Raw genomic sequence first — 13,654 nt, forward strand, 5'->3', positions numbered from 1 at the left:
AACATGAAATGGCTTGATACCAGATTTTTTCAACTCAAGATATACAGCACTATAACTTCTCTTCTTTCCCATTTTTGTTTCTAGTTCAGCTCCAATTTACATAAAGACTTTCTTGGTCTGCCCACTGCCTCAGCTATGATGTCTTTTGACTCCTGAGAAAGGACTTCAGGCCTTCCAGGATTCTCACTCTTTTCTTGATGACAGTCATATGGATTTTTGTTCCAGTTTCTCTTAACAATTTAGTCATCTCTTTTAATGTATCTAGCAATCCAGGAACGTGAAATGAAGGATTTCGCCAGCATCCCTGGCCTCTCTGAAGGTTATAGCCCAGATTTGGTCAATCCATCTGATTTCCTCCAAGCCATTAGCCATGATCCGAGCCATTAGCCATGGCTGTATCTAACTCCATTACTTAGTCTGAAAATACAAGAAATGTGAAATGAAAAATAGCTTAATAGAAACTTGGAAAAATAGCTTAATAGAAACTTGAGATAATTTACTTGGAGATAGGCTATAGCAGAAAACTTCATAACTTTCCATTTGTTCAGTGAAGGGGGCTCTAATTTCAAAACACCCGGTATATATATTATTACGTGAATGGCTGTGTGAAGTTTATCATTTATTTTAACATTTTTTTTAACTGACATCTAACAAGAATTGGTGCCACGCAGGTAATAAAGAGAAAAAGGGAAAAAGGTATTAAAACTGATGAATTTAAGGGAAAAATGCAAAGTTTCACTTAACTAACATTATCATTATGGAAATCAAAGTAATTATACAGTGCCACTGTGAAACCCCAGTAAAATATAAATCCCTTTTATGAAGAACCCGACGTTTACAGAAATGAGACTTATACAGTTATGGCAAATCATACAAAAAAATTTTTTATCAGCAGCCCTTCATTCTTGATACTTTGAGATTTGGGATAGGTGATTGACACTCTGGCACCTGGAACGCGTGAGAGGTGGTACCCAACTTCTTGTGTCTCCTAATTCTGCAAATTAAGGATGCACTGTAATTTTCGATCTTAAAACACGATTAATATAATTGGGATTCTGCGTAAGGCAGAGAATGTAAGTCACTTAACACTTATGAGTTAGCAATATAAAGGAACACTTCTAGTTACAAGTCACAAGTATTTCCTCATTTCACTTCTTCTCTGAAGTAGATGCAAGGGGGGATTTGAGTTATATATATATATATATATATATATATATATATATATATATATATATATATATATATATATATATATAAGAGCAGACAGTAATTAAGGAAGTAAAAGAATGGTGCATCGAGCAAATTTCCAATCCAAAAGTACCTGGCTTGTGAAAAATCTCGTCTTAAGTAGAGCACCCGACACGGGGGAAAGGAGCTTAGGGGGGAGAATCGTCTCGACCCCCAGATAGTGATAAGGAGGTCTCTGTGACCTGTCTGTTCAGAACTACGTCTGCTAGGTGGATGGCGATCGGAGAGAGACTTCTCTGCTCTCTCCCTCTTTCTCTCTTTTTTCTCGTGTTTTTCGCATCTAGGCGCTGCCTTCTTTTGAGTGTATTCTTTTGTCTGGAGGATGAAATTTGGACGACAGCACCAGGTGTGGAAAAAGAGGACATTGGGGGTGGGGGGGGGGGTGTCCTTTAGGCAGAGGTTTTGGGTGGGAGGAGCGAAGTAGGCAAATCTGCCGTGTCTAATTGTTAATGAGGAAAGGAGTGGGCAACTGTGGCTTCTGTACGCTGTCTTGTGTGGTCTTATTTTTGATTAGAAGTGAGAAAAATATTGTACTAATTTTAGTTAGATTTATTAAACCTGTGGGCTCGACGTGCATCTCTTGTATGTACGTTACAATATATATATATATATATATATATATATATATATATATATATATATATATATATATATATATATATATATATATATATATATATCAATGGAAACGAAGCGACCTCCGTCGGCCCCTTTCTGGGGAACTTTGAGTATTCGGTTTAAGGAAAATATGTACTAGACATATGTTTACTTTTGACGTCAAGACTTTCACAACACAAGATAAAGTATCACTTTTCTAGAGCACAATTCCTCTAACAGAAAAGGTTAATAATCTAATCAGGCTAAATAAGTGATTGAGTAAATAATATTTTTGCTGTAGACCATCGAATTGGATAAAAACATCCATTATCTCTCAGATCCGTAACAATATTGTACTTATGTTCAGCTATCCGTTTTTCAACAATTTTGCTGATTGTACAATATAAAATTGATTACACCATCCCGTTGCCATATATAGGGTTGTTACTTATTAAAAGTTCTACCCGTTGCATTAGGATAGGAAAATGCAACAGTTCAATTTAGGAATTAAGTGGATTATATGACTGAAGCCTGGCATTTATGGCAAACGTAATATAGTGCTTTTAAATTTCCTATTATCACTATATATATATATATATATATATATATATATATGTATATATATACAATATATAATATATATATATATATATATATATATATATATTATATATATATATATATATATATATATATATATATATATATATATGTGTGTGTGTGTGTGTGAGCATATATAACACACATATATATATATATATATATAATATATATATATATATATATAGATATATATATATATATAGATATATATATATATATATATATATATATATATAGATATATATATATATATATATATATATATATATATACAGATATGTAGATATATCAGATATACAGATATATATATGATATATATATATATATATATATATATATATATATATATATATATGTGATGTATTATAGTATATATATATATATATATATATATATATATATATATATATATAGAGAGAGAGAGAGAGAGAGCGAGAGAGAGAGAGAGGAGAGAGAGAGAGAGATAAAAGGTATATCGAATGGGTCAGGTAGAGTAATTTGTGGGGGGTTGCGGCTTATCCCCCATCCCCCCCCCCACCCCCCCCCCCCCCCGCCAAGAACCGTACCTCCTGGAGGACAGGTGAGGGCGAGAAGTCACTCAGCGACCGTTTCTTTCAGAATCTAGGTCACAGGTCACTTCAGTCATCTCTGCAGTGATTTAGTTTTAGTTTTGCATTCTTCGAATACAACCATAGTTTTTATTTTTTATATCATCTAAATTATTATTTAAATAATGCCAAACAGCTGCGCCGTGTTTGATTGTTACTCAAATAGAAAAAAGGAGGTATCCTTTTTCCGATTCCCTCGTGATGAGGAAACAAGACGGAAATGGGTTCATCGTTGTAAGAGAAAAAACAACTTTATCCCTACTACTCATCGCATATGCAGTCAATATTCTGAAGGAAGTGCATATAAGAGACCTGCAGCATAAATGTAACACATTTACGTAACAGGTGCGCAACGTATGAATGCGAGTAAAGCAGTGCAGCTTCTTTCGGAAAAACATCTTACGCTTCAGATTTTATGGAAGTCAGGGACTTTTGAAGAGTATGTTCAGGCAAAGTGCAAGGGACTTTATAGAGCTTGCTCACTCCTGGTTTGATGTGTTCAATTCAAGGGTACCTTACGACAGAAAAAACTCTAGGCATGCTTATGGGATAAAACATACAGTGGAGCAAGTGCTCTTAAACCAGGCAATGGAGTATTATACGACTTGGCACGCCATATTGGAAATTGTGTATCCTTGCCTTTTAAGAGGTTCGGTGAGCGTAAAGGGAAGTTATGAAGTCGAGTGAGTAATCAGAGTTGTGAAGGAGGATTTTAAAGTTCATTGAAGCAAATTGACTGAAAATGGTGAGATGTTTTGGAAATTTACCACTAAATGACTTCCTCGATAGAAGAGAAAGTTAGTGAGTGAATGAATTGCTGAACACATTGTGCAAATGGGGAGATGCTGAGTGAATCAGAGCTAATGCCTTCCTTTGTCCATGGAGTGAGTATTTGGAAGGCTGTTGAGAAAGTAAAAGGTAAAGTGAGGCTGATCTGAATGATAGGATAAATGGACGTAAATTTGAAGCAATTACTCTTGCAACCGTAAAGAGATTCAGGATGGAAATACAGTAGAATGGGATGGGACTACTTCATTCATAGAAGGTGTCTTGAAGATTCGTGCTGAAAAATCAAAATATATAGCAATAAAAATCACTGCTATGGAATAATCGCCTGGTCTGAGGTGGAGGAAGTGTGGAAATCATGCCTTTGGTAGAACAACTTGTGTGAGAAATGGATGATAAAGAAAATCTGTATATGGCCACATGAGCCTAATGACAGCTGATGACTGAACTGATGAAAACAAACTTTATAAGGAATATGCAGATGAAGACTGATTGATGTGAAGTAAAAATGGTTGTGAGGCAGGAGGGTTTGCTAAGTCGCCACGGCTGCTGAATATCTTTATTATGGTATGATCAGAGAAGTTTGTGGGGTAAGACAAAGGCACTGAAGGGTGTGTGGAGAGACTGGAACTTGCGAATGATATAGTTTTAGCCGGTTATAGTGAAGAGGAGTTAGAAACAATGGTGACTGGATCTGAAAATATCTACAAAAGGTGATAGCACGTAAGGAATGCTAGTCATTGCACTATTTTATGTATATAAGAATGGAAATGATTAAAGTTTATTGGTATTTAGGTGAATATATAACGGACGATGGCAAAGTGATTAAAAGAACGGGAAACCAAAGGAAAGATCTCTGCAAAGATCTTGAAAAGCTGTGAGGTATCTGAAGAAAACACTGGGATAAATGAAATGACTAAACAGCCACCCCTTTTAGAAGGAAAAGTCGCGAGGGGGCTGAATGTAAATGGTAGGAGAAAGGACATGGAAACGGGGATGAACTGTTCATGGTAAGAGTAACTTTAAAGTTGAAATGGGAAGATACAAAGTCATGAAAAAGATTACCATATGTAAAATTATAAAGTGGTTCACGCACCTGGAGAGAATAGACTAACAGCTGTTGATTGAAAGGAAACTTAATTTTTATGTTCTTAAAACATCTGCCAAAACGAATTATGAAATAAGCCGTTCAGTGAGTATTAGAAGCTCCTGGAGAAGGGTCGTTACAAGCACCGATCCTGATTAGGGATTGAGGCGAGATGATGACGACTAGGTGGAATGGGAGGGAGACCGAGATAGCACCAAAGAGATGGAATGGTAGAAGTCCCTCAACGTCCAGGTGTTGCAGTCGGGGAGGAAGCTTAAATGGGCTGCAGTTGTGCCCATTGGGTAAGTAGGCTACAGGAATTGGCTGCTTCAGCGGAAGTGAGCTGCAGAGGGATCATACCAGAGTCAGTGCTGCGTAGAGGTGGGGGTTGTCTTTCATTTAATCATTTTCTACCAAAATTCTCCTGGTCGTAACAGACGCAGACTCCATACTGCCTTCGCTTACCTGAGATTACGAGCGAAGTTGTTTTTGTCGATGCCATTGTTCTGAGCCTTCCTGGAGGCCCACATCTCGGCGACCTCGCAAGGCTTCACCAGACGGAATATGAAGCGCTGCTCGTCATCCCACTTGATGAGAGAAGGGTTGTATCTGCTGTCAGCCAAAAGATTCATCAGAAACTCCCAGCTCTTGGGGCCGCGGTCTGTTGTCGTCAGGTCGGGAGAGGTTGTGTTAGAAGTGAGATTTTGATGTGGGTGCTCCTCTTCAGTCAAAGAGTGTGTTATAGCCTCTGATGCGCCATGCCTTCTCTCTCTCTCTCTCTCTCTCTCTCTCTCTCTCTCTCTTTTACCATCCTTTTTGATGGTACGGATATTTTGGTAATCATAATATAAGAACACTAAAGTTTTGTCCTGACAGCACTTATCATTAGTATAACTTTTACCATCGGTGATAATCTTTATTATTATAGTGTTACAATAACTTTATTCTATTAAAAAAAAAGATTTACAAGTCAGGGAATTTGGGAAAATCTTAAAAAAATTAAAAGGTGAATATTCTTAAGGGAAAACTGAAAGCAAAAGATGAAAAAAAAGCAACGTTTTAGTGTATTTGGGGAGAATTAAATAGAATTGTCCGAAACTTGCTGTGAAAGTGGATGATTCCTTACCTCTGCTACTGGTTGGCGTCCTCATCCTTTGTAACGGATGACGATGTGTGAGTGACAGCTCCGTGCAGCCGCTGCCTCCTTGCCCAGTGCTGTCATCTGTTCCTTCTGTTCCGTCAGATGCCCAGTGGAGGAGCGAGGCCGAAAAGCGATGGCAGACGTGAGGAAAGAGCAACATAAAATGCAATTCATGGAGCGAAGAATTTCGCACAAACAAATAAAAACGGTCTCTTTCCACGTCTGGCATTAAAGAACGGGAAGAAGACCGTGAGAGGTATTTAGGTGCCTAGTATATAATCTGTTTCTGCTTTCGTAATAAATGGGCCATGGAGGAAATAGAGGAAGCTGAAATAAGAATGGGAATTGAACAACCCATGAGGAAGCAAAGGAGAGAAAGGGAAGAACGAGAACAGTTACCGTCTTGTTTTAAAAGTAACTCAATCGTTATGATGCGGAGCATTTCAAACCAGAGTCTTGTGAGAGAAAGAAATCAGTGACTGCTAAGAAGCAATAATAAAATGAGCATGAAAATAAATAGGTAAATTAAATTGGACACGGAGTAGTGATGCATGTACATTTATATATATATATATATATATATATATATATATATATATATATATATATCCATATATATCCAGGTTGAAGAGGTAAATGCATGTCTTTCACAAGTATCGTTTATTACACCAACGTTTCACATCACATGATGCATCCTCAAGGCTGGAAATTATATATTATGAATACTAAAACATCAATCACTCATATAAAAAATCTAAAAAAAGCACAAAAAATATTTGACATTTACAAATACAAATTAAAACGAGAACTCGAAAGGAACACCTACCAAGGTAAGAGTTAAAAAGTGACTAAAAAGGCTGAGAGAAAATTAACATAAGAGGATGACTAAACAGAACGTGGAGAGTAAACAAACAGGCAGTTATGCTAAAAACAGTTGTATGGATGACGATTAAGTGTTTAGTGTTGGTACATTGGTCTTTATAAGAAGGGACTCAAGCACTATCAACTCGTCGTCTCTACTTGCTGATCCAATAATCTTAAAATTATTGATGTCCAAGCGGGCACCACAAATCTGAGAGTGATTCCAAATATTAGATAATTCGGGATTGGACAATCTGCATCCTGTCCTAAAGCTGACACCTTGATGGGAGCAGAAACGGACCCTGAGAAGCCTCCTCGTACATCCAACGTAAGTTCCCAGACTACATTTGGGACAGGTATATTTATAAACAACGTAACTGTTTTTAGCATAACTGCCTGTTTGTTTACTCTCCACGCTTTGTTTAGTCATCTTCTTATGTTAATTTTCTCTCAGCCATTTTAGTCACTTTTTAACTCTTACCTTGGTAGGTGTTCCTTTCGAGTTCTCGTTTTAATTTGTATTTGTAAATGTCAAATATTTGTTGTGCTTTTTTTTAATTTTTTATATGAGTGAGTGATGTTTTAGTATTCATAATATATAATTTCCAGCCTTGAGGATGCATCATGTGATGTGAAACGTTAGTAAGATAAACGATACTTGTGAAAGACATGCCTTTACCTCTTCAACCTGGATGTTGGGCGGGTCTGCTACCCCTATGATTCTTCTATATATATATATATATATATATATATATATATATATATATATATATATATATATATATATATATATATATTTATATATATTACTAACACTAACTCGGGTCTAGCTATGCAGTCAGCACGTAACTGTTTGTGGATTGAGCCTTTAAGCCCCGTCCTCACGGTCGAGTGTGTTCGATGTGACGTCAGAAGCGGGAAAACTCAGAACTTTTCCAGCTGTATCTGCGCTTCTGATATCACCTCGAGCAAAGTTCGTCGAGCAGAGCTTGCCCATGTGGACTGGACCTAAGTTGGAACCAGGATTTCCTTGTGAGTCCTTATTGGAAATCAGGAAGGGAGCTATCAAGAGCATAAGTTATCATAGAGAAAATATGCAAGCACAACCAGAGACAAATTGAACAAGCACGGAGCCGTTTCTTAGGCTAATCTTGACTGCTACGCAAGGTCTTAGTGGGACTCATCTATTGCTATCATACTTTGTGATTTCTCTCTCTATAGTATTATTATTATTTTACATTGTTATTCTTTCCCTTCTTTCACTATCATTATGTATAGTCTATATAATTATTATTTTTTTAGCAGAGGCTACTCTATACGGTTGATGTGTGTATTCATACCAAAGACTGACTCCGCTGATGCTCCATCCAGATCTCCCCTCAGGATCTCCTCCTCTGGAGCATAGCCTGGAGCATAGCCTGCGCTGGCACTCTCGCCGAATTCTCCGCACATGATCGGAAGTGGTTTTAGTACCTCGTTGTGGCCACCACTACGCATCCCTGAAGAGTACAAGACGAAAAATGTTGAGTGAAAGGTATCATGTTCATACGAGCATTTTGCAAATCAGGGATTAAAAGTCTGTGGAAATCTTCTGGAATCTTAGCTTCACATGCAGATAAGGCTGCTCACCTGCAGCTCGTCTAGCTCCCTTACACGCACAAACCTAATGCTTTCAGACCATCTGTCCCCACACCTTTTTCTCTTATTCCTTTTATATGTACCACCACTCATGTTGTCTTAATCATTTCATAGTGCAACTGCGAGGTGTTCCTCCTGTTACACCTTTCAACCCTACCTACCTACTCTCTATTTCCTTTCCAGTTCTGAATGGCCTCATAGGTTTCAGTGCTTGGACTCAGGCTTAGTTATATATTCCATTCCCTTGCCATGCCTCTTTCTCTCCATATATCTAGTTCTTTCAAGGTCTTTGTCTCCTCTTGCACTTGGAGGAAGAATGATGCTTTGGGGAGTAAAACATTCCCAAACAGTTTCTACCAAAGACTGGCAATGTTCCATACTCCATGATCTTGGCTAATGGAGATTAGCCATGTTTTATTATTCAGTGAATTTGCTGTGGAATTAATGCCAACGGTTATCACTCTCACTATGATTTAATTCTAGTGTAGAGAAATGCTGTTTCATTGTTAACTGATTTCATTGAAGATTAATGCTGTTCCATAGGTATTTAAGTTAACTGGAGATTAATGCGGCTCATTGTCAATATATATATATATATATATATATATATATATATATATATATATATATATATATATATATATATTAAAAGAAGAAATTAATGTGTCAGTGAATTACATGGTATCAGCTTTTCTGGCTTGGAGACAGAGAGCACCTAGAGATAGCCTTCTTGGAAACGAAGGAATTTGATGAGTATGCTATGTGCAGCCAATGCTCGCTCAATCTGTTGCTGTGGGGATCTTAGGGTGTGGTGGATGCATGCATCCGTTTGTGCGTGCATGATAGGTCCAACCGCTCGAGACACTTAAGTGAAAGCACACATTCTTTTGAGATAAGGAGGAAGACTGTTCAGAGGATATCAGGTGCTGGTACAAGACCCAATAAAAAGGTATGACACATATTTAAAAGACTTAGAAACAGTTGCCTTTGAAAAGAGAGAAGTGTGAAGTGTATACAATTATTTAACATTGTGCAGTGGGGAATATAATGGATATGTCTCTTTGTTTCAGATGGGTCCCGTGTCATTATGCTAGAGATGGGATTCTCTCAGTTTGACTATCGAAATGTAGAGGTTGATAATTTGAGATTTTTGGGGTAAGTACTTACACTAATTCAGGAGAGTGGAATGATAATTTACAGTTCTTTGTGGGTCAGACTTAGTTTTTTAAATATGACTTTTTAATCACTTTGTTCCATTTTATGTTCATCTGGTTTGGGAAATAAATAGCATATTTTTGTATTTATGTGAACTCATTAGCCTAGTTTGACAATGCTTGCAGAGAGAAGCCGGCCGCATCTGACAGGTAAGAGTTGTCACTTCTGTAGTTTTGATAGGGGGGTGGGGGTAAAAGATTTTGGTGGCAGCGTTTAAAAAGCTTTTTATACATTTTATAGGCTGTAGGTATGCTAACGAAGAAACTGGTGGCTAGTTAGACATATATTTTTTGGTAGGAAAGGATTATAATTATGTCACAGGCAACTCATGGTTTTTCATTGCTGATTCAATGGTTTGGTGTTTGAAGAGTTGAGTCTCTCTCTCCGCACCTCATAGTTTAGCCGGTTAGGGATTCGTGAAAACTAGTGTCCTGAAGTTATGGGGGAAAAGTTTAATTTTTGACATATAAATTGTTTAATGGGTGTGGTGAATAGGTTACGCATATGTGCGATGTGTATACAAGTTTGGGTTCCAGTCATATGAAGATGTGAGTGTAATTTTATTGTTTCTTTTTTTCCCCTTTTTTCTCTTTTCATTGGTGATGAATTTGCTCAAAGTGTATTTTTATTTTGATGTCTCTCAAGATTAGATGGACATTGGAGAGATTTTGTAATAACATGAGTGAGGTTTTTTTGGTTACTGTGAGTTACACCTTGGTTACTGTGAGTTACGCCTTGGAGAGAGAAAGAGAGGCGAGAATCTGAGTGAGTGAGTGTGAGGGAGAGAGAGAGATTCGTTGCTAGGTGCTTGGAAGTGGGAGAGAGTGGGCTGGTTCGCTGAGTGAAGCGCTTTTGCATTTTTTTTATCTCCTCCCTGTTTTTTTTGTGTTATTTTTGTGTGACCTTGTTCTGCAAACAGCTGATTGTGAGAAAATTTACTGGGCGTGGTGCATTTTTTTTTCTTTTATTGGGGGAAGTTTGCATTAATTTTTCTGGATTGGGTTTTGTGTGTATATAAATACATTAATGTTATTGAGGTCGGGAAATCTCATAAAACACAAAAGCTTCCATAAAAAGAGGAAAATGGCGGACACAAAGGGTACTACAACTCTGCTTCATCACGTCACGAACGTTAGTGCGGGTGTGAGCCCATTTAGGGGAATTGTAGATGGGGTGCTTTCGCAACTAGTGCAAATCTTTATTGAAGGTGTGAATAATTATCTAAGTGCAAAAAAACATAACGGATGATATAGAGGCATATAGAGAGGCGAAAGCTTTGTTAGATTTCAATTTGGGTGATCTCTCCCATCGTTGCCGGAGTTACCAATTTGCAAAATGTCGTACCCGGACTGATTTGCAAGCATTTTTGAAAGCAGTTTATGGCTCAAAGGAACACTGGGATATGGTGAGGGTCCTCAGGGGTCTATATAAGATACAGAAAGGCACAAATAGCCTTGCAGAACATAGTTCAAAACTTTTTGACTCAGTGGCAGAATGGGTAGGGAAATTGAAAACATTTAAATGGGTTACAGGAGGTAGTGTCTCACTTGACAATTTACATAAACAGATCCATCTTTCGATGCTCTTGCATGCAGTACCAGATGAAATTGTGGATAGTTTTGATGAAAAGATTGAACCTACTTCAGACGAATTATTACTTTATGCCCAAATTGAGAAACATATGTCTAAATGTCCCACTGTAGATAGTACATTTTTTAATAGGACAGGCCCGGGAAATAGGGTGCAAAGAGACACAAAATTTTCTTCTCCCCATTTGTGTGCAAAAGTTGAATATAACAAAAGATCGAATGATCAAAGGCAACAGCAGTTGCGCTGTTTCAATTGTAATAAACCAGGGCACCCAAAGAAAATATGTAGAGCTAAATATTGTGGAATGTGTAAGAGTGCGGATCACTATTGGCAATCTTGTCCGTCTCGGATACGGAAAGATGCGAGGCCTACACCTCAAAGTTCTGGAAGTTATAATGTGAGGGCTTCCCAGTCAGGTGTCATTCCAGAGGGCAAAGGATCGGCGAAATTTTTGGGAGGCCGATCAACAAAAAGAGTACAGGTGATTAGTACGTGCCATTGTGGTCTCGTGGGGGACGTCCCAGAGTCCAGGCCTATAGTTTATGCAACAGTGGAGGACGTTGATAACCCAGTATTTATAGATACTGGCGCCAGATGAACTTGATGGATCATAATTTGCATCAATTCATGGTCTCCCATTACCCTTTGAAACCCTCAACGGAGACGGTGTGTGATGTGCAAGCCCATACATTAAATACCCTGGGTTGTGTTCAAATACAGTTTACTCTCGGTGACAGAGTATTAATAGAACCATTTTTGGTAATGAAAGGAATTGCATTGGGTAACAGACTTTTGCTGGGTCATCATGCATGTAGGAGACACAAGATTTCGATCCATGCGGGTGTTAATGGGATAACAGTCGGAATACCTGGTGTTTGTTTTCCTTATGAGGACGTGATTAGAACTGAGGACATGGAGATTATTGAAAAATGGGATGTGTTTGGTGATGCTAATGGTGATGATACTGGGGTTATGGGAAGTGGTAATATTAAAACCCACACTGGTGATATGGGAAATGATTGCGGGGTTCTATTGGAGTTCACAGTGGTAACAATTTTGGTGTTGATAATATAGGTGGTGATACTGATACTAATATTGATGTTATTTCTGATACTAACAATGGGGTGGATGTAATGAGAACTAAGGGTGGTAATGTTTATGGGATGGTGGAAAGGGTAAGGTATTAACCACAAATATAAAGGTGTTTTATCGGAGGATATTGTGTTAGTGCCTGGTTCAAAGACTAAGGTAAAAGTCAAATTGAGGGAAGTGAGAAAACCTACGGATGTGTGTGTTATTGAAAATAGCGAGAGGCTTAGAGGGGTTATTAGCATCTCATCGGTGAACAGTGTATCCAAGAACTGGATTACATGGTTAGAATTACTAAACTGTAATGATACAGTTAGGAGATACCAAAGGAATACATATATATTGGATCTCCAAGATTGGAGTTGTGATAGTGGTTCAGTGGCTATCGTAGAGGGGAAACCTGACTTTTCAGAGGCAGAAATGCAATCAAGGAAACGAATATTTAGAGAACATTTAGCTAATGCGGATTATAGTGAGCATGTTGAAGCGATAAGCAAGCTCTTGGCAGAATTTGGGGATACGGTAGCCTTACAAGGCGATAAATTGGGGTTGACTAATGTGTTAGAGCATAAGGTAAATTTAGAGAGTGGCACAAAACCTATTTATATTCCTGAATACCGCATAACTTTCAAAATCAGAGAACAGGTAGAGAAAGAGGTCAATAGATGGGAGGAAGAAGGAATCATTAGACCTAGTGTGTCTCCTTACAACTTTCTCTTGTTAGCGGTGCCTAAGAAGGACGGTTCTGTCCGTGTATGCGTCGATTTTAGACGTTTAAATGAAAAGACAATCCCTAACTGCTATCCAGTCGCGTGCATACCAGATCTTTTTGTTGAAATCCGGGGACATAATATTTATAGCTCAATTGATTTGGCACAGGGTTTTTTGCAGGTCCCTCTTAGTGAAAGTAGCAAGGAATATACGGCTTTTTCAGTGCCTAAGGGACACTATGAATTTACACAAATGCCATTCGGTTTATTGGGCAGTCCGATGACTTTTACCAGGTTGGTGAACACAGTTTTGCACGGGTTATCGGGTAAAAATGTTTTCGTGTATATGGATGATATATTGGTCGCAACAGACACGATCGTGCAACACCTGGAAGTGCTTACAGAAGTACTTAGGAGGCTTAGATTAGCGGGGTTGAACATTAAGCTAGCTAAGTGTTTGTTCTTGAAAAAGCAAATCACA

The 13,654-nt window shown here is 38.0% G+C and overlaps 1 long non-coding RNA gene across 1 annotated transcript; it reads right to left on the minus strand.

The window, feature by feature from the left end:
• Positions 1-5,400: 5,400 nt before the first annotated feature.
• Positions 5,401-8,423, minus strand: LOC135199172 (uncharacterized). The gene is made up of 3 exons (XR_010310948.1): positions 8,272-8,423; positions 6,056-6,160; positions 5,401-5,590 (listed from the first exon to the last, which is right to left on the minus strand). It is a non-coding gene; the product is annotated as an uncharacterized LOC135199172 (long non-coding RNA).
• Between the last annotated feature and the right edge of the window lie 5,231 nt (positions 8,424-13,654).

The sequence above is a fragment of the Macrobrachium nipponense genome, chromosome 25 (genome assembly GCF_015104395.2).
Source record: "Macrobrachium nipponense isolate FS-2020 chromosome 25, ASM1510439v2, whole genome shotgun sequence".
NCBI classification, from domain to species: Eukaryota; Metazoa; Arthropoda; class Malacostraca; order Decapoda; family Palaemonidae; genus Macrobrachium; species Macrobrachium nipponense.